The sequence below is a fragment of the Saccostrea cucullata genome, unplaced genomic scaffold (assembly GCF_032062105.1).
Source record: "Saccostrea cucullata isolate Sc308-1 unplaced genomic scaffold, CSIRO_AGI_Scuc_v1 ctg1395, whole genome shotgun sequence".
In the NCBI taxonomy this organism is placed as follows: Eukaryota; Metazoa; Mollusca; class Bivalvia; order Ostreida; family Ostreidae; genus Saccostrea; species Saccostrea cuccullata.
Window position 1 is genome coordinate 51,897 of NW_026940427.1, and position 10,287 is coordinate 62,183.

The following is a 10,287-nucleotide window of genomic DNA, read 5'->3' on the forward strand; positions in this document are numbered from 1 at the left end:
AATAATATCTTGAACGTCTGGATTTGTCAAATGGTTTTTTAAATGGTGCCGCAAATTCTCTTTCAAATGTCTTGTGCAGAGAGTGTGAGTGGATGCTGGAAAACAAGACTCAATTGCGTTTGTCAGGGCCTTTTCTCCATCTGTTCCGAATATTATTTTTGATTGGTCTATATCATGAAGCTGCCCTTGTAAATGCGATAAAAACCTCTGATACGTATGGTATGTACCATCCCAGTGCAGGTAAATAGGGCCTAGCTTTTTTGACTGATTTGGATTTGAAATGACATAATAAAAATATTACGACATTATACTTTTTTGCTCTCTATATAATTCTATACAAAATTTGATTTTATTTTTTTAGACAAACTCTTATAAATTTCCCCATTACAAAATTTGATTTTATTTTCATGACCAAGTCTTATAAAATTCCCCCACATTATAAACATAATTCAAGTTAATGTCAATCGAATGTGACTGCCGCCGTAATATGAGAAAGGGAAGTTAAGTTATTCATTGAAATTTGAGTTCATATTTTAAAGGATCAAAAATTCAATCTCAGCACAACATAAATTTTTCTCATTCAAGGAAATTACAAATCGTAAACCATATATGTTGAGTGATAATACTGATCTTAAACTTGTGGCGAAATGTTGCAGATCTTTATTTATATTTACAAATTCAAAATAAAAAAAAATGCATAAACCCCAAATTATTAGTATATGGGCCTAACACGTTAGTCTCCTTTCCTTGTAATACCCGGCTGGGAGTTAGGACACATGTGCAATGGGTGAAAACTTCATATAACATATACAGTTATATTGCAGTTAACCCGAATGTCCAGCATTATCTCCTCCCAGAAGCTCCCGAAGGAACTCAGACACAGATATGAAAGGAGGTGTATGTACATGTAAAAATAAATAAAGACATGTACTTAGTTGTCACCGTTAGGTATCCGTACATGTTATACTATACCTTAGCAATTCGAAGTTTTGTTTATTAATTTTATTACTTATGAAATTATGACTTACAAGCATTCAATACTCGTAAAATTTTTAAATGATGACTTTTTTTTTTCTAGACTTCAAGTTATCGCGAAATCTTATAAAATTTTTTTTGAAACAAAACTTCGATTTGCGTGCCCGTCATGATGATATGAAACACAAATAATCATTTATTTTTCAATACATGTATTTTATTTATTGACAATAATTACCTCATAATGCCGACTAGAAAGTCAAAATAACAGTTTTACGTATACTAAGATAGCAAAAAACTGATTTATTGAAAGAAATTTTTTGCAACTTTTATACTTACGGATTCTTTCATCTTCTTGATGATGAGACTATAATGGAAAAGTTTGTCCTTTTCTTCTTTGATATTGCACGAATCTTTGTACATTATAATAATTAAATGCAAACATTTACAAACTTGCCTTTGATAAATCGCAAATCACGGCAAAGAAGATCATTTTAAATGTTTATTTTACAAATTCACCATACAATTAATTTTACGAACCAATTAAATAATTGGCGTCCGTCTTGGTTATATACACACAATTTGTTGGTTTAAATTGTAAGAGTTGTATACTACTATAAAAGATACCGTACTGTCTGACATCAACACGTACCCCAGATACACTGGTACATCAGAACGTCCTCAACAGACAAACAGACTAGTGTGACACTGTAGAATTGACTGATCTATATGTAAACAATACCCTTATCTTTATAGTCTGATAATAAGAATAAAATCATAATAGAAAAACAATTGGCATTACTCAGGTATTTCACCTAACTTGCAAAGTTTGACAACATTGCTATAATATAATCCAATCTCATAATCATGCACTTTCATAATATCTTAAAATATATATCACATCATAATGCACACTCTTAGTAACTCTATATGCATCTTCATTTCTCATTAATACTTACAAAGTTCTTCTCTACAGGAGTCTTTGTTTCAAAAACAATTCACAAATGGCGCACACGAGAAAAATAATCTCAATGACCAATGATGACCAAGTTTTGACATTAATTCAAAAACTTCTTTTTCAAAACCAATATCATATTCTAAATGGAAACAATGTGAAATATAAGTTACAATATTTTCATTACTATGAAATTACACAAAACCTATTATACTTAGTTGCATTATTTGGAGAGTATACAGATTAAAAAAATTTCATTACGTAACATCTTTTCTATGACACTGAACGTAATCCGCAGTGGTCAAGTGGTTAACGCAGAGCTCCTTGAACAACAGATCACGACAACCCTGGTTCAAATCCCAGTCGTGGTAAAAACTTTTTTTTCTTTTTTTATATATACATAAAATTTGTTTTAAAATATACAACTCTTACAAAATCTACAGCCAATTAAATAATTGGCGTCCGTCTTGGTTATATACACACAATTTGTTGGTTTAAATGTACAGCGGCACTCATCAATGAAGTAGCATCTACACCGTCGTTTGTAATAATCAAAAACGTGATTATCTTTTAATTATTTTTTCTATTGTAAATTATAATTTTGAACGTATTTTGCATGAATATTCCCGACATTCCTCTCACTTACAAAAAAAAAGAAATATAAAACTACAACCTCTAAATAAATGTATATTTATAAAAATAATACATATTTTCAATATTTAATAAAAAACAAATCCCAACATGTAATTCCCATATTTATTAGATAAAACAAACAAAAAAAGAAATAAATAAAACAATGTTTATTGACCATGTTAGCTTCAAATTATTGCATCAATTATTTAATTTCAATCGGGTTCGAGTTCAAAAGGGAAATCGTAGCCTGGAAAATAAATTGAAATAATTCAATAAATAGTAGTTACAGGAAAAAATGCTTCAGGATATATATTTATAATGGTAAACTAAATAATAAAAACATTAAAAAAGTTGTACAAATGCATTAAATTCTTTTTTTTTTTTACCAGCGTACTCTAAAGTACTCTATCGTACTCTAGCGTACTCTGTTTAGTAGGACCGCCTTTACTGCATACATGTGCACATTTTTAGTTGATGCATCTAAAAGATATAGTTTTGATTCGGTGTTTCTTTGTTTTCTTTTTATTCAAATAATTTTAAAATGTGATGATGTACACAACAATAATTAGTACCTAGTTTAGAGGATTTTTTCACTCGGATTTCCTCGGATGACTCGTACCTCGCACATAACGGAGCATAGCGGAGTCAGCCGAGGATTGCCGATTGGGATTTTTTCGCGCTTGTTTGTAAACAACGCGCGGCATTGTGGGAAATAGGAAGGTACTAAAGACGCGATGTACTAAACACTGATTTGACCTGATTCAAATTTGTCTGTAAATGTTCCAAACAATTGAATTTTTGTATAGCATATGCCTCGAAGTCATAAAGTCTGTACATAAGTAATTTAAAATACTCAATATTACCATTTAATTAAAAATTAAAACGTCAGGTAAATATCAGGTCTCTAGTATATCCCGTTTTTAGTGTGCCCCTTCGAGTCGACGTCGGACACATGTTTGCCATGGTTTACAAACTGAAAATAGAATGATTTGTGAAGTTGAACATTTTCTCACAAAGAATCCGTTTGTAGACATGTACACTCATTTAATCTGCAGATACGAAGTACTTTGTCACTTCTCTGGAACATTATTCTAAGCAGAATTATCCCGATTCATATATTCTAAGAATCTTGTGTGAATTGTTTACGAGGAAATTCTGACTGTCACATTAACAAGGATGAACACTCTTGACTCTGCTTCGGATTCCCCAGTGATAATTGTATCGAGTGATGAAAGAGCTGACGGCGACATTTTAATGTATGATTGGCTTGGACCATTGGAATGAAGGTTAGAATATTTTTATTACTTAAAATTTACACTACTGATTACATGACAGTGACATACATTGATGTTATTAGAAATACACAGACACACCGATATATTATCTGTTTTACAGTTCAGACGCTCTCTGTTTACCTTGTAAATCCCCACAGCTTTATATTTTATTTTTTTTTAATTTGAGGATGTAATTTCAACAGTCCTACTATCTATCATAGTGATCATACTCTATAATTCAAACTGCACTTAATGTTACAGAATATATTCAACTAATTATATATTGACAGTGTGACTGTAAGGGTAAGGGCAGATACTCATTTAGTTTTAATTTAGATTGTGCTTGTCAAGCCGCATTTGACATTTGGTGCATCCATGCTCAGTGTTCACACTGAGAGTTTATTCAAATGTTTAATTCAAATGAATTCACTGCTCGTTAAATTACTTCCCATTAGCTCCATGTGAACATGAGTAAGGATAGCTAATTCAAATTAAATAGAAATGAATTTTGAATGTAGCTTAAACATGTTAAAGAAGCTAAGCACCATGGGTCCAAAGTACACTGCGGAAAAATTGTGTGGAGCAATGTGCAAGTCACAATCTTCTTTTGCCAAGGTCTTATCATAAGAGCTCGCATCATGGGCAGGAATTTGTGCTGCTGTCTGGACTCGCTATAAATAGATGTTCTCAAAAAGTCTTAATTATTTAATATCATACTTTACTGACAAAAAAGGACAAATATTGCTCAGTTAAATTGCAAAAGAAATTTGTTTAAAAAAATTGTAATAATAGAAAGTTTGCTTTTTTGTTTGATAAGACTGCTGTAATGGTTTAATGTTTGTTTATTTGCCTTAATCATACATTTTTCAGTCATTTCATGGTGCCACCACTTGGGATGGTATTAGCTGCAAATATAGACTTGTACTCAGCACTTATTGCCTTTAAGAAGTATGAGATCCATTTTGTGCTAACACCTACCGTGACACAGAATCTTGGTTTATGCAGTCTCATAGGAGTAACCTGTCTAAAGCATTTAGCAATGGGATTGGAACCTGCGACGTAAGGTTCAGCTTCTTATTGATACTTTGATTTATAATATTTATTTGAGAATTTTACTCATTCACATACTTAGAGATGTTGATATATGTTGTTGAACAGCATCAATTTAGACCTTTACTTAGCTAAGTAAACATGTACTGTGAGGTTTTTAAGGTCTCATTCATTTTATATGCCAGATGCATGTTAAGGAACATTACTGCATAAATGTTTTTGTCTTAAATTTGAAGCTCTTTACTAATATAGAGATATGTTAGTGTTAAACCTCTTCAAATTAGGGTAGACCTTTACTTTAAACTCAGCAATGTGAGTGTGTTGTGTGAACTTGTGTTAGCGAGACAGTGTGTTGTATGAATTTGTGTTAGCAAGGCAGTGTGTTTTGTGAACTTAATTGTGTTAGCCTGACAGTGGGTTGTGTGAATTCTTGTTAGCTTGACGATGTGTTGCGTAAACTCGTGTTAGCGGGACAGCGTGTTGTGTGAAATCGTGTATAAAGTGTAAGTGTGACAGTGTGTTGTGTAAACTCGTGTTAGCTAGACAGAGTGTTGATTGAACTTGAATTAGCGAGACTTCGTGTTGTGTAAACTCGTGTTAGTGAGACTGCGTGTTGTGTAAACTCATGTTAACGAGACTGCGTGTTGTGTAAACTCATGTTAGCGAGACAGCGTGTTGTGTGAACTCTTATTAACGAGACAGCATGTTGTGTGAATTCGTGTTAGCGTGACAGTGTGTTGTGTGAACTTGTTATCCTGAAAATTTGTCGTGTGAACTGGTGTTAGACAGATAGTGTGTTGTGTGAACTCGTGTTAGCGAGATTGCATATTGTGTGAACTCGTGTTAGCCAGACTGCGTGTTATGTGAACTCGTGTTAGCGATATTGCATGTTTTTTGAATTTGTGTTAGCGTGACAGTGTATTGTGTGAACTCGTGTTAGCCTGACAGTGTGTTGTGTGAAATGGTATTAGGATGACAGTGTGTTGTGTGAAATGGTATTAGGATGACAGTGTGTTATAGCAACAGCGTTTGGTGCGAACTTGTGTTAGTGAATAGTGAGACAGCCTGTTTTGTGAATTCGTGTTAGCGTGACAGTGTGTTGTGTGAACTCGTGTTAGCCTGACAGTGTGTTGTGTGAAATGGTATTAGAATGACAGTGTGATGTGTGAAATGGTATGAGGATGACAGTGTGTTATCGCAACAGCATTTGGTGCGAACTTGTGTTAGTGAATAGTGAGACAGCCTGTTTTGTGACTTTGTGTTAGCATGACAGTGTATTGTGTAAACTCGTGTTAGCGTGACAGTGTATTGTGTAAACTCGTGTTAGTGAGACTGCGTGTTGTGTAAACTCATGTTAGCGTGACAGTGTGTTGTGTGAATTCATCTAAGCGTGACAGTGTGTTGCGTGTACTTGTGTTAGCTAGACAGTGTGTTGTGAATTTGTGAATTTGTGTTAGCATGATAGTGTGTTGTGTGAACTCGTGTTAGCCTGATATTTTGTTGTGTGAAATTGTATTAGCGTGACAGTGTGTTGTGTGTTTGTGTGACAGCGTGTGGTGTGAACTTGTGTTAGTGCGAAAGTGTTTATCAGTGTTGTGATGGCGAGCTGTGTGATAGCCTAATGGTGTCTTTTGTGTCGGTAAGATGGCACGCTTTTATGAAAGTGCTATTGAGCTTTAGCAAGTGGCCCTATCTGGACACGCCTTATTATAATTGATCAGTTCTCAGATATACAGTGAATTACCGGTATTATTGTCACCATGAATTCAGCATTTACAGTTGCAATTACCTAGTTAGTAATCATAAGATATTGGTTTGCGAGTTTTAAAATTATGGTGTTCCAATGATGTGAAGTTGCAGTGTGTTAGCATGTTAATTTCAACAGAATGCCACTCCAATGCAGCTTTAAACAACACGCTGCTGTGTTTACACAAAACAAAATATCATGCAAACACAACTCTAAACAATCTGTTGAGTGTTAGCTTCACTGCATGTTGGATTCAGTGTGCTGGCATATTATCACTGATGTACATGCTAGCACATTGTCACCTCGTGCTAGTATGTTGTCATAAATACTCTAGCACATTATCCTAAACCCACTAGTGCATGATTACTTTGCACTTGTATGTTGTCTTATTAGGGGATAGCATACATGTAAATGACTGTCTTAATTGGTGTAAACTTCTTTTAATTGATGAAAGAGTACATTAAAATTTACAAATTATACACAGAAAATGTTACAATATCTTATCTCTCAATTTGATAATCTAATTTATAATCTCATGAATTGCACTTTTTATTAGTAAAAGAATTATAAATTAAAAAATTTCAATTTCTTTTGGATAGGTGTGACTCATCTGAATACTGAATTTTGATACCAAGCATGACCATGATTTGCCAGAAGATCATCTGTTTGGATGTGACATGGAATAAACAGCATAGTGAAAATAAGTCAAGTTTTGGTTTGTGAAGACAATTTTTAAACACACTGTATCATTTTTAAATTTTAATTTGACAACATAAATCCACAAATATGAACATATCAATTGCTCTCAGTTTTTCAAGTGAAATAGTTTTTGTAACAGAAATACATGTACCAGTAATTACATTGGAATAAATGTTATTTTTAAATATAATAATATTTTGTTTGTGTAGCATGTTGACCTCTTTATTAAGGTCTTCCCTTTCAAAGTTTAGACTTACTTATTCTAATGATTAAGATAGATCCTCTGTCTTCAGCAGGAATATAAGATCTTGTAATACATGTATGTGTATTTTTTACAGTATAAGGGGACGACCATTTGATTCTGAAGGGGGGGGGGGCCTGGCAGATTTTGGAAATAAATAATCTGTCCCTGAAAATGTTGAAAATAAATAATCTGTCCTCCACTAAAGAGAAAATAAATAATCTGACCTTGACTTCTGATAATTAAATATTGTAAAAATACCTTGTTTATTTACGTGTAATTTAATCTCAAAAGTCTTCAATTCAAAAATTTTTTTGGCTCGCTTCGCTCGCCATTTTAGATCCAAATATTATTTAAAATCAGATTACCAGACTGGATACTTAAGTCAGTTTATCAACATGACAATGTGCACTTAGTAGGTGTGATAAATAACTTTAAATACAAACGAATTCTTATATACCACAAAAGATTAATTTTCTTGTCGAATAATTATACTTTCCAGATAAATTAATACAAAATATACACTGGCGGATTTAAGGGGGACGTACATGTGTACAGTCCCAGGCCCTCCCTTAAAATTTCAAAGTATGATAAGAATAATAATAATAATGCTATACTTTGGGACAATACCAATATTTTTGTGCCTAGTTTTACTCTTAAAATACACAAAAACCCAAGAGCTTCACGGGGCTTCGCCCCCTAGGCCCTTTTCCTTCAAAGTGTGATATGACTTAATAATGTCATACTTTGGTACACATCTAACCAATTCCTACAAAAGTTTTACTCTTATACATATTGAAAAACCCAAGAGCTTCAGGTTGCTTTGCTCCCTGAACTTACTTCATGCAAATTACGGTATGACCAGTATTAATTATGTCATACTTTGGTTCATAATAACCAATACCACTAAAATAGTGCCTGGTTTTACTCTTAAAATACACGAAACCCCAAGAGCTTCGGGGGGGGGGGGGATGGGGTGTACTTCCTTGGCCTCCACCAGGGCTTCGCCCAGGATCCACTGGGACCCTTACGGCGGCCCCAGACCTCTTGCCTAAACAAAGTTTTACCTGTCCCCTCCCCAAATCCTGTATCTGAATATGGTATATAAATGATTAGTCTTTTCTAGAATCAATTGATGAAGGAACGGTAAGAAATAGAAGAAAATAAATAATCTGTCCTTGATAATCTTGAAAATAAATAATCTGTCCTCGACAGGCATGAAAATAAATAATCCGTCTCAAAAAAATTTGCCAGGCCCCCCCCCTCAGGATCAAATGGTCGTCCCCTAATGTAAAAAAAATGTTATTTTGGCACACACAACTAATTAAAGGCATAAACATGTGTATGATTCCAAGGAATTCAGTACATAGGGCATGTACATGTAGTTTTCTAAAACAAGATTGAAGAGATGTCCAGTCGCATTTCAATGTCAACTCCAAAACTGTGCCTGTTGCATACTTATTAGCCCATCTGAGCTAAAGAAACCAGTAAATTTTTTAAAAACATAATTTTATCCATTATCATCATTGTCTAAAATTTCACAATATCATTTTCCAGAACCAAAGTGAAACTTGGCACAGAGCATCCTTAGTGTAGGGGATTCAAATTGTTCTTATGCAGGGCAATACCTTCAAAGAGATTTGTTTCTTTAATGCTGTAAATGTATTATATTTAGCTTGTACAATATTTGGTGGAAATTGACTTTTGAATAAGTAAGCGTAGATATTCTTATTTATGTTTATGTACAAGACTTTTAGCTTTGTACTTATTTAGTGATTGCTGCATTCTGCCAAAGCCGCTAAAAAAAAATACACAGCCATATGTAATATGTTCACAATATACCTTTCAGAGAATTTTACACTCCTATTGAGGTACCACCAGTTGCTAGTGGAAAGCTTCAAATTCGAAACATACACAACACATTTCTGTGCGTTTATTATAAAAGTATTGTTCTACTTACTGCCCATACCCAAAAAAGTTATAACTTAGTTATAACTTTTGTAACTAAAAAAAGTTACAAAAAAGTTATAACTAAGTTATCGGAGTTTGGAATGGCATGTTTTAAGTGAGGTATAATTTAGTTATAACTTAGTTACAAAAAAGTTATAACTTTTGCATAACTTTTCACCTTTTATTCAACATAAATACAGCAAGTACATAAAAGTTATAAAAAAGTTATAACTACAAAAAGAAAATTAGTTATACTTATTAAAAGTTACACAAAAAGTTATAAAATAGTTACAAAGTTATACTTTAGTTATACCCAAATAAACAGTGGAAAAGTTACAAAAAAGTTATACCCAAAAAAAGTTATGAAAAAGTTACAAAAAAGTTATACCCGGAAAAAGTTATACCCAGGAAAAGTTATAACTAAAAAAAGTTATACCTATTATAAAGTTATGAAAAAGTTACAAAAAAGTTATACCCATTAAAAATTTATAACTAAAAAAAGTTATACCTATTATAAAGTTATGAAAAAGTTACAAAAAAGTTATACCCCAAGAAAGTTATGAAAAAGTTATAGAAAAGTTATACCTAAAAAAAGTTATAACTGCAAAAAGTTATAACTATAAAAAGTTATACCTATTAATAAAAACTTTCGTAAAAGTTCCAGTGAAATTATACACTGTATGTTAACCTGTTGTGGATTTACTCAGTTATAAGCTTTTAAAAAGCTACTCATTAAAATTTAAAAAAAAAAAAAAATTTTTGA

At 32.8% G+C, this 10,287-nt stretch overlaps 1 long non-coding RNA gene across 1 annotated transcript; it reads left to right on the forward strand.

Annotated features, from left to right (window-relative positions):
- Positions 1-3,244: 3,244 nt before the first annotated feature.
- Positions 3,245-7,652, forward strand: LOC134255394 (uncharacterized). Its single transcript, XR_009989535.1, has 3 exons — positions 3,245-3,849; positions 4,708-4,896; positions 7,234-7,652. It is a non-coding gene; the product is annotated as an uncharacterized LOC134255394 (long non-coding RNA).
- The last annotated feature ends 2,635 nt before the right edge of the window (positions 7,653-10,287 follow it).